Below are 19395 nucleotides of genomic sequence, written 5' to 3'. Positions count from 1 at the left end.
TATTGGAACCGAAAATGTGTTAAAATACCAAAAACAGAAGCATGCTACTTGTCCACACAACAACTGCAATATTTGTTAAAAATATACCCCTGACTTTACAAACCTCTTCTCCCTTTTCTGGAGTATTTGTGACTTGTATTTTAAATGCAAATTACAGCACGATTAATGTGTTTTCCTGGGACTTTCTGCGCTAAAAAATCTTGAAAATCTTAGTCACCATTTTCTTAATCGTGTCATTAACATAAATGTATCTTTTTATACTATCTACAGCTGTTCAAACCAACCTCTACATGAGGAAGCTATTAAACAACTTTTACAGCTGTTGTTGTGACTTAGTCTTTATGAGGAAAGTGCATTGCACTGTTAACCTGCCTCAGCTCAGTATTTTCTGCACATATAGTGTAGTCCAACAGTCTTAAAACACAAAAAATAAATTGTACTTTATATATAAAAAAAAAACAGGAAAAAAATAAAACAGCTTTGGAAGATTTGGAACTACAACAATTTTAAGTACATGAAAAATGTCTTCCTACATCAACAATCACTTTGGGCCAGATTAGAGGCATTGAACATGTTAAAACTAAAAGTTACATTTCCTAGAGTTGTATCTACCCATTACAGCCTTGTTTAAGCGTTGTTGAAGTAAATTAACTTGTGTTATAAAATGCCTCAGGTTTCCAGCAGACAATCGCTTACTTTGTAGCATATATTACTTGGAATCATGGCATCAGTCCTAAGTTGAAGTGTCAGAAGTTAGATTGTTTAGTCAAGAGTAGCTTTCACAGTGTTAAATCATGGATTGACTTAAGTTTTCTGCTGGGGCAGAGCATGGCAGTACAAAACAATTTGTGGAAACTGAATAATCTGTATCCACAGCACAATCAGGGATCAATACTTCTGGCTTTGTTCACTGACATAGAGAAAAACAACTTAAGAAGAATATAAATAAAGAATGCAAAACCCAGCAAAAACCCTACAAAAGAAGTGCTGGTAGTCAGAGGATGAGCAGAGAAGGAGCAAGGCCTATTGTCAGAGGTGAAATAAAACATCTCAGATTTATGCACAGAGCAAGTCCATATCAGAGATCTATGGCAGTATTACAAGGGTGTATGTAAAAGGCGAGAATAATAACACTGTAACAAACACAGCAACACATGGTAGTTGGCATGGTAATGTCTGGGGGCGATTTCCTCCTTGGCGTTCACCTATGTTTGAATTTAAATATCCATCTCTACCACTCAGCCCAGACTGCTAAAAATATTTAGTCTATTCCGTCAATACATGCGGACATGGAACAATAATCCAAAAACCTAATAGAAATGAAGCTATTAGTCTGAGTGCGGACCTGCAACGACAGATTTTACCACAAAGAAGAAGCGCTAAAAACAAAAAAATAAAAAAATAACAAAGAAGCACGAGTGAAAAGCACTGGACAATCATCATGACTTTAACACTCAGTTTCATTCCACAGAGTAGATCTTTGTCTGCAGTGACTTATGTGTTAAAGCAAAGCTAAAGGATCAACAACAGAATCCATTAAACTAAGAGCAGCAAACACCTTACGTTGTTCCTTATAAATCTGAGATTGCCTCCAAGTGGCAGCAAAAAGCTTTACTGTGCAGGTGTGTATTCGTAGAAAAATTCAAGAAACCATATTGAGAGCATTAAATGGACTCCACCCTGGTCAACAAGAAGTAGCATTCCATTCTTCAGAGACATATCTACCTTTTGGTTTGGATCCTTGCGGAGAAGGTTCTTTTAGGCGCCGTTTACACATACCCGGGTATTTTGAAAAACGCATATTTTCTAACCTTCGTTTTCAAAAAAAAACCTGTGCACACAGCCCCGTTTTTTAAAAAAACCCCGTCTACATTGATCCGGAGAAATACGCTATCAGGAGCTGTTAAATTACGCCAAGCCTGACGGTGGCAATGTTAGAACAATGAGAATTCCACACAAGCCAATCAGAAGCCTAATAGAGAACCGCTGACAGGCAACTTTCTTCACAACATCAACAGAAGCGCGCATGTGAGTACTCTCACCCTGGATGTGCGGGCGTAGCAGTTCTGCTAGGGAAAGGAGTGAAAATCGTGACATCCTGAAATTTTCCCTCCATTCCTCCGGGACAACAAAGCCATTTTCAAAATTTTCCCACCATAAAGCAGTCCGTCCGGGTCTAATCCAGAATCGCCGTCGCTGGCGGTGGTATGGCCGGGCTCTGTCTGCCAACAGAAGCTCCGCAATTGTTGCCCTCCGCGCCGTAATGCGCCTTTGTTGTTCAATACTTTGTAGGAGTGTAATTTTCAAAATCACACAAGCGAGTATAACTCTCAACAAAATAAATGCTGCTAGTACCTCCATGCTTGCCAGATAAACAATGAATGGCGTTATCCTGCCACTATGGTGGATAGGGGCGGGGCTCTGTACTATGACGACAACTCCGCATTCCATTCTGAAAACTCCGTTTTCGTCTTTCAACCAGTTTACACACAAATGCTAAACGGAGTTTTTAAAAAATCTCCACTTTTGCCGGAGTTTTTTTTTAGCTTCGTTTTCGGAGGAAAAAACTCCGTTTGTGTATAAACGAAAGGCACAAACGAAGGGAAAGGTCTTCGTTTTTCAAAATACCCGGGTATGTGTAAACGGCACCTTAGGGTTCTAGGTATTATGGAATACCCCGGCGGACATCGTACTGTACCTTAAAGGTCTTTTCTGATGTTGCACATTCACACCATAGTTAGAAATGCTTACCTGTGGAATGGCAGGCTGGAGGTTAAAAGTGAAAATCAAGGTGCAATTTCTTTGACATGATTTGTTTAGGATGACTTTGATGAGCAAGTTTTACATTGTATGGCCAAATCATTGTGAATCATTGTGCTAGGAAAGCTCCTACTCTGTAGTCAGAGCTTGGAAAGGCCCTTTACAAGCAGTATTTTGAGTTACAATCAAAATCAGTTCCTGCACAGCAGTCACAAAAGAGTACGGGAACTGGCTTTAATTGTAACTGGAAATAAGAAAAGGTTCCTGTGGTCTGAAAACACACACCTCAATAGCACTGAGTACTTAAAGCCCAAAGAAGGCAAAGCAAATGTACTGACTGTCAACGACTTTTTCTTAGTCACCTGACCGCAGTCCCTCTGAACATTTATGGGGGCACATGAAGAGCAAGGAAGCCAAACATTCCTAACATCTGAAGAAGATTGTGATATCATACTGAAGAACTAAGGTTATCAGGTTTTGCAGAACTTTGTGGAGTCCATGCAATTTGAGTGCTGCAGTAATTAATACAAAAGATGGTCAGACAAGCAATAAGATATTACATATAAATAGATTAACATTTTTCACAGATTCAGCTTTTCACTACAGTTTTTTAGCTGATATATAATGAGGCAGTTTATTCTGAATTTGAAACAAACTCAAAAGTATTGTCAATGCTGATCTCAGACTTATGGACCCCAGTCAGATGTCTGAAATCCCATAAATGGAAATAAGTCCTGTTTTTATGCAGTCATAAAACCAATGAATAATGTTGCCATCTTGACATAAGGCAGACCAGCAGATCACTAAAATACCACAAAAATCAATGATTATCTCACTCTTAAGGCCTCTTTTCTCTTTAGACATTTAAAAAAAAACACAGTAACCCCATACAATTCAAATAGCCATTCATTCTTTTAGTCAGAAATTTAAAAAAAAAAAAGTATCTCCTGACAGAACAGTATTTGAAGCTTTGATAGTATCATGTGTGACATGTTTTTTCTTTTCTCACCTGGTGCGAAAGGAGAAGGCTTTGACTTAGTTCTGGCAATATCCAATGATAACAAGTTGAACTGATAAAAAAGGAAGATGAATCTACTTGCATTCGCATTTGGAGTTTCCCTGACTTCTCATTCAGTGGAACATGGTGATGGGCTACAGAGTTCGAACCCACCAGAGAAACAAACAATCTGTTGTTTTTGACTCTAATTCCTTCCCAACCAAAAGGAATTATTTATACACACATAATAAGCTGACAGTTGTAATTTTAGACGTGTGTTTGTGTGAGCAAAGATGCATCTTTATAAAGGCTAATCCATGTAGGAGGATTGATTGTGATTGTCTGTCAGAATAATAAATGAACTGTGATGCAGGTCTTTACTGGCAAAGTAAGCCTTACATAACTTTTTGTTCTGGTATTCTCTTTGTTCCTGCCTCCTCTCCTTTTGTGCTGAAAGCAACTTTAATGTAGCCAGTAAATCAGATCCAGTAATGAAGGAGTTGGCTGAAAGAGAATCTCATGTGACCACTGCATAATTACGACAGGTGTAAGGATTTAAAGCCCCATGGCATGCTTTTCCATGTTTTCTCGCTTATCTGAGTGTTAACATGTTGTATCACCACCTTACGTGTCACTTAAAGCTCAAAAAAGAGGCATACACATGTCTTAAGAATGTTTATGCAGAATGAACACGTTTCATCGAGTCATCTCAGACACATATCACAGTGACTGAAAGCCAGGATTTCCTTTTATGGTGGAATTCTTTAAACAGTGTGCTGCCATTGAAGCTACAGCAGACACGTTATCCACCGCAAGTATTTAAAAAAACACAAGTTATTGCACAAAAAGGATAGAATGATCCACCAGTACTTTTCAGAGCTCAAAAAATGTGTTTTTTGATTGTGAAGTTATGTTGATCCTTTTCAGCTTCCCTAAAGACCCAGTGATCTTGGATAAGTGGATGCAGTTTCTTTTTCCTGCCCAGCAACAGTCAGGAAAAGGTTTGGAGGTGTTCACTACACTTTATGGAAAGTCAAGGCCGTTCCAACACTAAAAAGACATGAGTCTTGACTGCAAACAAGTAGTGAATCTGTTTCAAATGTCTGTGTTGTGCTGGCATTAAAAGTATAAACTTATTTTACAAACACAGTTACACTGAGTGAAAAGGCAGCTAAGGGGGCTAACGGAATTTTGTCTTAATAGATATGTACATGTATTCACGAAACAACTGGCTTATCCGTTTGTTGATTCTACAACTGCTCAGAAAGGATACAGGTCGTTTAGGCCATTGTCGTTTAGGCCGCAGTCGTTTAGGCCGACAAAGGAGTCGTTTAGGCCTGAGCAGCTGAAATCTTTATTACTGTACATTCGTTATTATAAGATATAAGTCAGCTCTACTGGTCTGTCTGGGTAGCCTACATATCTATGGTAAATTATTTAATAACCAACTTTAGTGTGGAAACGTTTATTTTATTTAATAAATGGTGATTTATAAATTCATAAAATTGTGGAAATAATCATCCGCATTGCCACATTCATTGGACAATAATGCTGTAGAATACAAATTTGGTTAGCTTAACAATGCTAAATCGCGATCATGCTAACGAGCAGAAACGGACATTTTAAAGAGTGCAAATACACACCAGGAGCAAGAAAACACTATCAGAAAGGTAAGTAACATGTACACATTCATTTCACATCAGTATGAACATAACTTACATCGTCAGTGACTGCCGCACCGGTGTAAACATGTCGAGTGGTGAACGTGAAGAAAGGAAGAGGAACTGCACAAACCGTCTTCAAAATAAAACGCCCACTTCAAATAATAACGAATGTACAATAATAAAGATTTCAGCTGCTCAGGTAGCCTGGCCTAAAACGACTCCTATGTTGGCCTAAACGACTGCAGGGGGGCCTAAACGACTGCGGCCTAAACGCCAATGGCCTAAACGACCTGCTCCCCTCAGAAACACAGAGTTACTCACACAAGAATTTGCACAGGTAAGCACAAAATGTTAGCCTGGGTGCCAGCCGAACTTAGCCCCGCCCATAAAAGTTTTGGTCGGGAAGTTCGGTCTGGCTCTGCTCAGTTGGGAAATCATTATGCCCGACCAAGAATTGGTCGGACCAATCAGATTGCCAGGGCGGGCTTTATACGATGATGGACAGATGATCAACAGGGACATTATCGACTACGTCACTAAAGAGCTGAACACGGCTGCCGCTGCAGAGCTAGGGTGTGTAGATTCTGCCATCGAGTCTGTTCTACAGGATCTCCACATTGCATTCATTTTGAAAGACGAACAGAGGAACGTGATAAAGGCTTTTATCGATAGAAAAGATGTTTTTGCCGTCCTTCCTACAACAAGTGTGTGTTGCTTAATCTACGTCACATACTACGTTGCTCTGATTGGTTGTAGGTCTATCCAATTGAGCGAAGAGGCATTTTTTCTCCTGGTTCGGTTGAAACACGCCCCATACCCAAATCTCTATTGAGCGGTATCAGACTCACATTCTGACTAGAATCGTGAGTATGACGTAGTCAGGCTAACAAAATGTATCATGAACTTTAGTTTTTGTAAGTAGGAATGAAGAGTACAAATGTCTTTGGGGCATCATTTAAGTATCTGATCCGAACAATTACTGAAGATATATCATGGTAAATCACTGGATGCTAACACAGCTAGCATATGCAAGAACAACAGCAACACTGAAAATAATTACAAGAATATTGAAGACTTTTTTTTCCAACCACAATTTGGCCGAGTCAAAGTTGTTTTTAGCTAGTTCTGGCGTTGAGTGAAGCTGTCCATTCACTGCTGATGAAATTCACAGTTTGAAGAAGTTGCAGCATGAACCTTGGCAGAGGGACATAGGACTCAAAATTGCCTCATTTGTGACCTCGAGATTGAAAATAAACACAAAAGCTTTTGTGTTCAGTATGTAAGCTGCCTTTAGGAGAAACCTTATCCGATCAACCGACGAGGAAATGCAACTTCATGTGATGCTTTCTTTTGTTTCTCCAAGTAACATTGGAAACTCTGAGTTCCTGTTGTCATAAAAATGCAGGATAATGGGAAGTATCAGGATATAAGAGAAACAGTGGTCACTCTGAGAGTAAAGCAGTTAATCAGATTAAAAAAACAACATAAATAACGGTAGCAAATTAATTTATTTCTGTATAGTGATAGAATTCTTTCTAAATGAAATGTTTTAAAATGCAAGTCTGTTTTTTACTTTTGCCAGCCAAACCTTTGCCTTTAAGAAAGTGGCATTGTGGGTAGAGTGCTTGTAGCTCTTTTTCTGAAGATGGATGCAGCTCAGAGAGGTGGTTAAATTACTCATAATTAGTCAGATGGGTCCAAAATTCCTGAATAAATGTTTCAAAATGTTGTTCATGGGGTGCAATGTCTCAGAAGTGGAAATTAAGGCCTGGTTGGTGCAAAATATCAACATAGGATTGCTTTTTTTGCCCATTGTGACTGCAGACTTGGTACAAGGTACATGCCGTGGTTGGGGGTGTGGGTGGGGGGGCATACACCTGTCTGTTTCTGTAGTCTTTCACCACCTCCCACCTTGTCAGAAATATATTTCACTTTATCCTGGTCTTTCTAAAGTTCAAAGTCTTTTACTTTGTTTGTGTTCAAGATGAGGTGATTGTTCCCACGCCACAAAGCTGTCAAACAGTTCCTTGTACTCATCGTCTTGTCTGTCACTGTGACACCCGACAACTGCAGAGTCATCCAAGTATTTCTGGAGATGACAGAAGTCTGAGTTGTACTGGAAGTCTGAGGTGTACAGAGTGAAGAGAAACAGCAAGAGTACTGTCCCCTGTGATGTGGGCACACAACTCTTCAGTTTCCCAGACTACGGTGTCTTTGTGAGGTCGTCGATAATAATAACATTTAGCTGAAACTTGACATATCTCAACATTGTGTCCTTGAAAGAGTGGAGGAAAAAAGAAGAAGTTTCAGGCCTAAAAAACTATCGACAGCAGATGAACAGTATCTGAAAGCGATGTCCATGAGACATTTAGATCTCCTCTCTGTGTATAAGCCAATCAGACCTATTTGAAAATGTTCTAGTTGAACCCAGGGCCAGAATCAGATCCATTCTGCTGAGGGTGCTTTCAGTTACTGTGCCCCTGCTGTCTGGAACAAACTGCCTGCTGACCTGAGGTCTGTCACAGCAGTAACTGTATGTAAAACCAAACTTAAAACTGTACATGCACAGTACACTGTATGTGTACAGCAAACTGCCGTAAAGTTCATAAAGTGTATGAACACAGATTTGTTGTACACTGGATGTATGCTGAACTTATCTATTCTTGTGTTTATTGTTTTTGTTTTTCTCTTGTCTTTATGTGAATGTACTGTGTCTTTCAATGTAAAGAACATTGAGTTTACTTGTAATGAAATAAGCCATACCAATGAAACTGTCACTGACATTAAGAAAGAGGAAAAAATCCAGCAAAGACCTGACGCAGGACTTGAGAGATGCATCTGGACCTTCAGCTGATCCATCTACTGTTCACTGAAGCCTCATCAGAAATGGTCTCCATGGAAGCGTGGCTGTCAAGAAGCCATTATTAAGGAAGGGAAACAGGGAGAAAAGGCTGAGGTATGCCAAATGACACAAGAAGTGGACTGAAAATCAGTGGAAACAGGTCTTATGGAGGGATGAATCCTCCCCAGAGCCGGACCTCAACATTATTGAAGCAGTGTGGGGTCATGTTGACAGAGAATGGAAAAAAAGGTAGCCAACATCCAAAGAAGAGCTTTGAGATTTCCTTCAAGAAGCCTGGAGAACTATTCCTGAAGACTACTTAAAGAAATGATAGGAATCCATTTATGTTGCCACATATGTTATGTTGCATGTATTTCCAGTCTTCTTGATAATATATAAAGAAATTTGGGGTGGCGCAACACTTTCACAGTACTTTATTAATTAATCAATTAATTAATAATGATAATTAACAAAGAAACCAGCAAACGCGAGTTGTTAATGTAGCTTTAACAGGCAGTGGGTCACAGCTTGCTTGGTTTTCACAGTTTTTGTTCGGATGCTGAATCTCCTGGTGCTAAACTGACTCAGACAGATGGTGTGTGAATGTCAACAAGTTAACCACCTGCACATGCAGGGCACCAGGGAGGAGGAAGCAGCTCTCATGACTGAAGTCATTATTCAAATTCACATTTATGGAGGATAAATATTGAATGGGATGTATTTACCTCCCCTGACATGTGGAATGCTGGGTAAGAGAAAGCCCACACATGTGGAACAAGTGTATATACGCCTATATGCATATCTCATGATCAGCTGCATTTTCTTCCTTGTTTTCATATCTCTACCATCTTTTGTGGGGGCCCTGACTTAGTTTGACCCCCCACAGCAATAACCCAGTTTGCATGTGAAGTTGTCCTTCAAAGTCAGTCATCGAAACCCCTCCATTCTGTAATCCTTGAATTCACATTTCTTTCTCACATTTCTATGATGTGCATTTACACTGAGCTTAATCTTATGTTGTGTTGGCCTCCACTCTCCACCTCTCTGTCTTTTGTATTGACAAACTTCATTTTTTCAAGTGCAGAGCTAATAAAAAACAGACTGTGAAGCTGCTGTTCAGCACTTTGGAACGAAGTCGCACTGTGTGTACCTGCCATTTCACACACACTCATCATATGTCATAAATGTTCATAAGACCACTGGAAGAAGCTTGATGCATTCACTCAATTGATTGTTAGGCCTATCAGCAGTGATGATTTCATGAGCTTCTTTATAAATAAAATTGTTTTTATCAGAGAGAAGATTGATGGAGTCCTTCCCACTATTATCAGTGATGTATCATCAAGTGCAGCAGCTTTAGAAGTATCTTTAGAACCTGATTTGTATTTAGACAGCTTCTGTCCAGTTGACATCTCTGAGCTAACAACAGCAATAGTCTCTTCCAAACCATCAACTTGTATTTTAGACCCAATCCCAAGCAGACTGTTCAAGGAGGTTTTTCCTTAATTGACACTTCCATATTGGATTTGATCAATCTGTCTTTGTTTACAGAATATGTACCTCCAGCAGCTATGCAGAGCTTGATGACGAGTTGATCATTTGAATCAAGTGTGCTGGAGGAGGGAAATATCAAAAACATGCAGGGCAGTGGGTCCCGAGGACCGGAATTGAGAAACACTGCTCTAGATGGTATTTTCTTGGCTTATCGTACTACAGTGAGGAACCTGGAGTTATTTTGACCAGAACTTATCATTTGACTCGCATATAAAACAGGTTTCTAGGACTGCCTTTTTTCACCTTCGTAATATTGTTAAAATCAGGAACATCTTGTCTCAGAGTGATGCAGAAAAACTAGTCCATGCATTTGTTACTTCAAGACTGGACTACTGTAATTCTTTATTGGGCTGTCCCACATATTCTCTGAAAAGCCTTCAGTTGATCCAAAATGCTGCAGCCAGAGTTCTGATGAGAACTAACAGGAGAGATCATATTTCTCCAGTTTTAGATTTTTAGATTCTTCTCCTTACATATAAAGCTCTTAATGACCGAGCTCCATCATATCTTAAAGATCTCATTGTAAGATATTTTCCTAACAGAGCACTTCGCTCCCAAACTGCAGGTTTACTTGAGGTTCCCAGAGTTTCTAAAAGTAGAATGGGAGGCAGAGCCTTCAGTCATCAGGCCCCTCTATTGTGGAATAAGCTGCCAGTAAATGTCCGGGAAGCAGACAACCTTTCCACTTATAAGACCAGGCTTAAAACTTTCCTTTTTGATAAAGCTTATAGTTAGGGATGGCTCCGGTGATCCTGAAACATCCCATAGTTAAGCTGCTATAAGCCTAGACTGCTGGGGGACCTCATCTGTCACACCTTTCTTCACTTTACTCTCTTTTCCCCCCGTTTAATTTCTCAAATGATATTATGTATGTGACATTTTTGCAGTTATTAACTCGTGTTTCCCTGTTCCAACAGATATCCTTTGAATGGTGTTAGTGTTTTTTCCCCCTCTTTTCTCTCTTCTCAAACCCCAGCTGGTCGAGGCGGATGGCCACCCTGCCTGAGTCTGGTTCTGCCAGAGGTTTCTTCCTGTTCAAAGGGAGTCGTTTCTCTCCACAGTCGCCTCAGGCACGCTCAGGACGGGAGATTGGACTGAAGACAAGTTTCGGTGCAATCTGTTGTTTTCCTTAGCTAGGAAATTATTTTTGAATTGGCTCTATATGAATGAATTGGATTATTTGGAAAATAATTGTGATTACAATTAATTGAACTCCAATTGGCTTGAATTGGACTTTAAGTGCCTTGAGATGACATTTGTTGTAATTTGGCGCTATATAAATAAACTGAATTTAAAAGAAGTTGACCAGGGGCTACATGGTGGTGTGGTGGTTAGCACTGTCGCCTCACCGCAAGAAGGTTCCAGGTTCAACTCCTGGCTGGGGCCTTTCTGTGTGGAGTCTGCATGTTCTCCCTGTATATGCGTGGGTTCTCTCCAGGTACTCCAGCTTCCTCCCACTGTCCAAACACATGAATGTTAGGTTAATTGGTGTTTCTAAAATTGTCCTTAGGAGTGAGTGTGTGGTTGTTTGTCTTTTGTGGCCCTGTGATGGACTGGCGGCCAGTCCATCAGATGTACCCCACCTCTCACCCGATGACCACTGGGATAGGCTCCAGCCCCCCGTGACCCCACTGACAGATTCTGCGGGTATAGAAAATGGATGGATGAATTGAACCCTGAGAAATTGTGTGCTTTTATTTTATATTGTTAATGCTTAAAGACTATATAAGCTCTTCAATTGAATTATTATGTAATTATTACTTGTGGTTTGTTCATATTGAAGTTTCACAGCATTTTTTGAACTGAAACACGGAGCATACAGAGCACCACAAGGTGGCAGTATTCCCATCTTGACCTGCATTGTCAAATTACTGTATTACAACACTCCCACTTAATTTTACAATAAGCTTAAGTCTTACTTTCTTGTATCAACATAAATCACTTAGGAGATGTATTATACTTAGACTCTTCTCTTTGACTATAAGTCCCCTTTTTAACAAAAAACTAGCAAGACAATTTTAATTCCCCTTCTCCTTTCTATCTTGCTTACAGTTGTCTTAACTTAGGCTTTATCAATACTAAACATTGGCCTACATCTTATACTTATCAGAGTTACACAGCACAAAGTCCAATCTCTCTCCTAAGATACTCAAACTTCTGCTTTGCTAATGGCTTGGTCAAGATATCTGCCTTCATATCATCTGTAGGACAGTATTGCAGTTGAATTTGTCCATTCTGCACACATTCACGAATGCAGTGATAACGAATGTCTATGTGCTTTGTTCTTGAATGATCAACTGGATTCTTAGCTATGGCAATAGCTCATTGGTTGTCTTCCAGAATCACAGTTGGTGTAACATCCATTCCGAGATCACTGAGTAGTCGTGTAAGCCAGGTACATTCTTGTGCTGCCTGGCTGAGAGCGACGTATTCAGCTTCAGCTGTTGACAGTGCGACGGTGTTCTGTTTCTTGCTGAGCCAGCTTACTGCTCCTCCACTCAGTAGGAACACATTCCCGGTTGTAAACGACAATCATCCTGATCTCATGCCCAGTCAGCGTCTGAGAAACCAACTAAAGTTCCAGACTCTGACCGCTGGTACTTGAGAGCGAGGTCTGTGGTACCTTTCAGGTAGCGAAGTATCCTCTTCACAGCAGTCATGTGTGCAGTGTTTGGTTCTGCGTTGAACTTTGACACAGCACTCACTGCTTGTGCGATGTCTGGCCTGGTGGCCATTGCTGCATATAGCAGGCTACCTACAATTGACTGGTAGGTACCTGGATTCACTGGCTTACTGACACCATCATTTTTCTGTAACTTCACATTTGCATCAGCTGGGGTTGTGACTGGATTGGCTTTATCCATCCCATATTTCTGAAGAATGGCTTCAATGTAATGCTTCTGGTGAAGGTACACACAGTTTTTGATCTGGTCTTGAATTACTGAGATGCCCAGTATGTAAGACAGCTCACCCATGTCTTTCATCTTGTATCGCTTCTTCAGAGCAACTTTCAACTCACTCATGCTCTCCAGTGACTGTGATCAAAATCAGATCATCAACATAAACAGCTAATATCTCTAGCTCCTGTCGAGCTCTCACAAACACACAGGGGTCTGATGTGCTCTGGTTGAATCCAAGATCTTTCATGAACTCTGTGAAAGTCTTACTCCAGCAGCGAGGTGATTGCTTAAGGTCGTATATTGACTTCTTCAGCTTGCACACCAAGTGCTCTTGGCCTAGTTTCACGTATCCATCTGGTTGTTCCATGTAGATTTCCTCCTCTAGATGTCCATTAAGAAATGCAGTGACGACATCCATCTGGTGTACATGCATGTTATTCTGAACGGCAAAGGACAGCAATGTACGGATTGAGCTGAATCGTACTACAGGTGAGAAAGTCATCATAGTCAGCGCCATACTTCTGTGAGTAACCCTTAGCAACAAGTCTGCACTTGTATCTCTCCACTTCTCCATCACTATGGTGCTTGACTTTGAACACCCATCTTGAACCTATTGGCTTTCTGTCTTTTGGCAATTCCACCAAGTCCTAAGTTTCATTTTCAAGCAGGGACTCATACTCCAAATCAGCCGCTTCCTTCCATTCCTTTGCATTAGAACTCATCATTGCTTCCTTCAGTGTAGTTGGTTCATTTACACTACAGACACTGGCATAATGTTCAACAGTCACTATGTCTGCAAACTCATCATAGCCATACCTTTTTGGGGGGTTTCTGACTCTGCCGCATTCTCTCGGAGCTTTGTTGACTGGTGTCTCATTCGCTGATGCTCCTCTCTCATCAGGACCACTGCCAGTATCACTGTCTGAACAAGACACTTCCACTTCCTGTTTCCAGTCAAAGTCTGTTTCATTGAAGATGCCGTCTCGGCGAATCAGAATCCTCCTTTTCTCCTCATCGAACAGACGATAGCCCTTGGCATTGTTGGCATATCCCACGAAGCGAAGCTTCACCGCTTTCTTGTCCAGCTTTCTTCTCTCTACTTCTGGAACATGTGCATATGCCACACAGCCAAAAACTCTCATGTGACTGATGTTCGGCTTTCTGCCACACCATCTCTGGTACGGGGTCTCTTGCTTTAGAAGTGATGTGGGCAACCTGTTCTGCACATAGGCTGCTGTTGCTACAGCCTCTGCCCAAAACATTTTTTGCATGAGACAGCATACTCCTTGCTGCTTCAACTAAAGTCTGATTTTTTCTTTCAGCTACACCATTTTGCTGTGGTGTATGGGGTACAGACATTTTATGGTGGATGCCTTGAGCCTTCAGGTATTCTTGAAATGATTTCGACGTGTATTCCCCACCGTTGTCTGTTCTCAGTCTTGTAACTCTTTGTCTACACTCATTGGAGAATGTTTTCTCGAACTCTTTGAACTTGCTGAACACTTCACTTTTTTGCCTCATGAAGTATACCTTGCAGCATCTTGAGTAGTCATCAATGAATGTCACAAAGTACTTTGATCCACTTATGGATTCAGTCTGCATGGGACCACAGACGTCACTATGAATCAGCTGCAGTTTGCACTTTGAGCGGATTTCTCCAACTGACTTGAATGGCTTTCTAGACAGCTTGCCCTCCACACACGCTCCACAGAAGGAGATCTCTTTTTCTGCAGAAAAGTCCATTCCACTCACCAGAAGTTTAAGCTCCTTCAGCATGGTGGTGTGGCCCAGTCTTTGATGCCATAGGCTGGCTGCAACTGATGCACTTCCTGCTTTATGAGAGACAGGTGTACTCCCCTCCACGTCCAGCTAATATAATCCATCAGATCGTTGTGTTCCCATTCCTCTAAGATCTCCATCTTTTCCACGTAGGTAGCACTGGGTCTTCTTGAACTGCACTGTGTTCCCTTTTTTCACAGCAGCTCCCACCGAGAAAAGATTCCCTGACAGCTTGGGAACATACAGTACATCATACATTGTGACATCTTTGACATCACTAACTTTAAAAGTCATTTTCAGTTTTACATTACCGAGTCCTTGTGCATCAACTACTCTGCCATCGCCCAGTTTCACTGATTGTGGCTTAGTGAATTCCTGGTAATCCTGAAGTATTTCTTTTGAACATGTCATGTGTTTTGATGCTCCAGAGTCGATCAGCCATTCGACCTGCTTCACTTTCTCATTCTGATTATTCTCTCTGGCAACAAATGCACTTTCAGTTGCATTCTCAGAATTTTCATTATCCTCACATGTCATTTGTTTAGCCTTGTGGGTTTGATTTTTATTTTTAAACTTTGGACAATTTCGTTTTAGATGTCCTTCCTTCCCACATTTAAAACACTTCCATTTGGATCTGTCAATTCCCTCAGGCTGTGGATCCCCACGCACTTGAGTTGCCATTGCAGAGGCGCCACCTGCTGTTGCACCACTGGTACTGTAATTTGCCTGCACTCGTTTTTGTTCCTCATTTACCAATGATTGCTTTACGAATTGAAGAGTCAAACTGTCCATCTTTGTCTCTAGGGCAGTGACAATTGTTGCATAGCTGAGTGGAAGACTACCCAGTAATGTCACAATCTGATCCTACTCCTCAATGACAGCACCAAGTTGATCAGTTAATTCCTTCATGCGCTTCAAATGCTCGGTTATCGTTTCTCCTTCCTTCATTTAACATCTGAAGTACTTTTTCTTTAGAAACAACTTATTAGCTAGGGTGTCTCTCTCAAAATGTCCCTTTAGCGTATCCCACGCTTCTTTAGGTGACTGGCAACTTGTAATCAGGTACAGTTGAGATGCACTTACATTAAGCACCAACATTGAAAACGCTTTTTCTTTCTTCCTAGCGAATTCGGCTCGAGCAGCTGCGCTAGCATCTCCTGCTAATGTTTCTGTCTCCATTACCATGCCCCATAGACTTCGAGCTTTCAGCAGATGCTCCGTCTGGAATTTCCACGTAGCCCAGTTGTTTGGTCCACTTAGCTTGTCGATAAACAGTCTGTCCTCCATTGTGAATCCCACAATACCGAGTACTCCACACAAGATCCGTGTAAAACCACTGTTTAAAGCTAATTTACTGGAACTGACTGGGACCGACTGTTTCACAGCATTTTTTTAACTGAAACACGGAGCATACAGAGCACCACAAGGTGGCAGTATTCCCATCTTGACCTGCATTGTCAAATTACTGTATTACAACAGTTCAGATGTAACTTTGTAAACTTAATGTTGTGACCTAGAAATATTGGACCATACTATATTTTATGGAGATGTGATGGATGGTGTCTTGTCAAGGAGACATATTCTAGCTACTCACATTTTCCTTCTCTTTATTTTTCCCCAGTAAGTGAGTTCTTTGGTTACTTTGGTTTATTGTTCTGCACTGATTCATTGTTTTACAGATGGCAGGAATATGAGACAGCTGTGCTGTGGATCGTAGTTGGCAAGTGCCTATGGTCAGTCTGTGTGTCCTGCCTGCTTCCAGCAATTCTAATACGAAAAAGATATATGCCGTGTGGGGAGAATAAAGTTGCCAAACAGAAGACGGAGTCTTGTATGTTTATTTCAGGGTGCAACATTAAGCTGTGCACCCTTGTTCTTTTTATAGATAAGAGTTTTTTTTCAAAGGAGCCATACCTGTTCAGTCTTTTTCTAACATTACTGTCATGAGCGTTTACATTTAACATGCTAACTGAGGCCTGTGGAGGCTTAGATTGAGCTCTTAGATGTTCACTCCTGGAAAGCCTGATAACTGTCTGAATGTTGTCCACTTTGGGAATGGTCTTAAAATCCTTCACAGATTGATGGGCAGCAACCATTGCTTCTCTAAGATCATTGCTGATGTCTTTCCTCCTTAGCATTGTTTTAAAAAACACCTCAATGCTCCAGACCAGCAAACTTTTAACATTACGCTTGCTTTGGATTTGTTAGGCTTTAAAAATGTACTTTTCTCCTTTTCTTTTGTTGTTTGTTTTCTTCTTTCACCTGGCTAAAGAAGTGGGTGTTTCCTACAGCTTTAGGAATCTGCAACAGACTTATGCACTTCAATTTTTGACTGTCTAATCAGTCCTGATCTACAGTCCTGATCTAACCATAATAGCCGCTCATCAGTGCTCCCTGAACCCCTTTACAGATGGCCTCTTATTTCATGAGGGTGACCTCTAAACACACACAGCGCCGGAGCAATGTGACCACTGCTGTGATAAGATCCCGCAGACAAGTTATAAACTCCAGCTACTTGCCACATACCCGCTCAGACACATATCCAGTTCAGGGTATTGCATAAGAGCAGATAATTCATTTGCAATCGTTTAGTCGTAGTGCAGAGGAGAGACAGCTTGCATTTTTCAATGACATGTTTACATTCTCCTACACCTGCTCGACTCTGATAGGAAATTCCTCAACATTTTATTCCATCATAAAGGCAAAAGCATGCTTTCAGATAGATTTGTGTCTCTTTCATGCATTCTCAGTGTTGTTTTCCAGCAAATATTTATCCTTTTACTTCTGCAACAAATATGTTTCATGATCACGACCACGTGGGTGTTAACTGAAGAAAACGTATTGGCTTTTCGGACTGCTGTGCATATTGCCCTGCAATAAAGAGAGACTCTTTTGCTAGAAATGGAAGCGCAGCATGTGAAGTTAAAAGGTTAAAGCCATAAACATAGGAGCATAAAGGGACATGGCTTATTATCCATTGCTTTGTAGAAGACAAGTCTGCCTTTGGGCAAGATCTGATTAGATAAGTGGCAAATGAAAACAAAAAGGGTTGAAGGTGCTTTAAAACTGCATTCATTAACAGCTGAATTCATTTCAAGCGCCCTACTGCAAATCTGTTTACATGAAACATATCTACATTAGAATTTCTCTTTTTTTTAGCTGAATGTAGATATTGCAGCTTCTTTACTGTTACATAAAGATAGCAAGCCTAAATAAGGATTCTGCCCACTGAGAAATACAATATACAACTCAAAACAATGTATATGCATGTGTAAAGAACTAAAAAACTGTCTGACTTTCTTGAAATAAAGTCAAATATTGGCTTTGAGCCAGGATCCTCAATGGATAGCTAATGTCAAGCAATCAACATGTCTTGAACCCAGGGAGACTCATGTCATTCATGTCATTGGATGGATTTGATCACTAGAGGCACTGCAGTAACTGTCAAATCATTCATTAGGCATAGTGAAAATTTAGAATGTAACAGAAGTTCGATTAATAGTTTGTCTCATGTGTTACTTGGAGATAGAGAGAGAGAGGGTGGGTGGAGTTTTTTTTTTGGCTCGACTCACATGCATCAGCAAAGCCAAAGCCCACAGTGCCAGTTTGCAGATCCATTGTTTTTTTTTTTTATTATTTTAAAGGAGAGATTAAAGAAAGAGAGGGAGTGTATAGAGAAGAAAGGAGAGAGAGCTTGAAAAGATAGACACCAATTGCCAAAAACCGGGTAACCAACTGCTGCATCTGAGAGAAAAGAAAGAAAACTGCGACCATAAATGGGAAAAAACACACAATAAACAAACAGCAACAACATCAACAGCAGCAAGTATATGAAAAGGAAAGTCACTATTATCTCTAAAGTCTCATTGTAATAGTGGGGTGAGCATGTGAGTGAATGAATGTTTGTGCATATGTATGTACCACAATGACTCTCTGACACAGCTTATGAAGTTTGTTAACTTGAAGGTGTAAGGCAGGAACAGCTGATACTGTTTGTAAACCAAACATTCAAATTCAGACATTCATTTCAATAAGCTGAAGGAAGGATGAGTAAAACAAAAGAAAGAAGTGTCATGGTGAACAGGCTTGAAGAAGAAGACTTAAAACTTGCAGTTGCTTGGAAAGTGGAACTTGTTTCAACTTTTTATTGCAAGCAATACAAGCAAAGTGAAACAACAGACCTGTAAATCAGTTCAGCAAGAGTGAAGGAGAAGCAAGCCTGTTAAAGTCGGAAACTTGTATCTCTTCATGGTCCCTAATGAGCAGTAGCCTTCCTTCACTCTCCACAGAATTATATTGTTGCTTCCCAGACGGTCAAAGAAGTGCAAAGTAACAGTTCTGTGACTCATTTTGAATGTCTGCAGCAAACAGCACGCAGAAAGGTTTGCTCAAAACAAAATCCTTGCCGGAATTCAGAATCAAGGTAAAACTAAATATAAAACCACAAAAGCACTGAAAACTCATCTTATATTTCCAACAAGACACCTCAGCAAAGCTTTGTTTTCTACTATGAATACAACTAAACTTCAATACATTTGGTGTCACTCACTGTATTTACCACAGGAGGGAAGCTGGCTCTGGACTCCCATTGATTAAGTGAAATTTGTGTGTTCATCTGAGTGCTGTTAGTACATTATGAATTACTATTTCAACTACAATACAGTAGTTGCACTATTTCTTTATGCATGAAATCAGTCTGAGCTGCATTAAAAAATAGGAGACGTTTTGAATCTGCGGGCCAGAAAATTAATGACAAGAGGCAGTGTGAGAACAGTGGGGAGGATCGGACAGATAAAACGGTATTTTATATTAGATTATTTCAATGAAGTGTTATCATAAAGAACAATCTTGCAGGGCGCAACATTACAAATATGTATGACTGCACTTCTTGTAACCTCT

This window comes from Odontesthes bonariensis, chromosome 23, assembly GCF_027942865.1.
Source record: "Odontesthes bonariensis isolate fOdoBon6 chromosome 23, fOdoBon6.hap1, whole genome shotgun sequence".
NCBI classification, from domain to species: domain Eukaryota; kingdom Metazoa; phylum Chordata; class Actinopteri; order Atheriniformes; family Atherinopsidae; genus Odontesthes; species Odontesthes bonariensis.
This window is presented reverse-complemented; position numbering follows the sequence as displayed.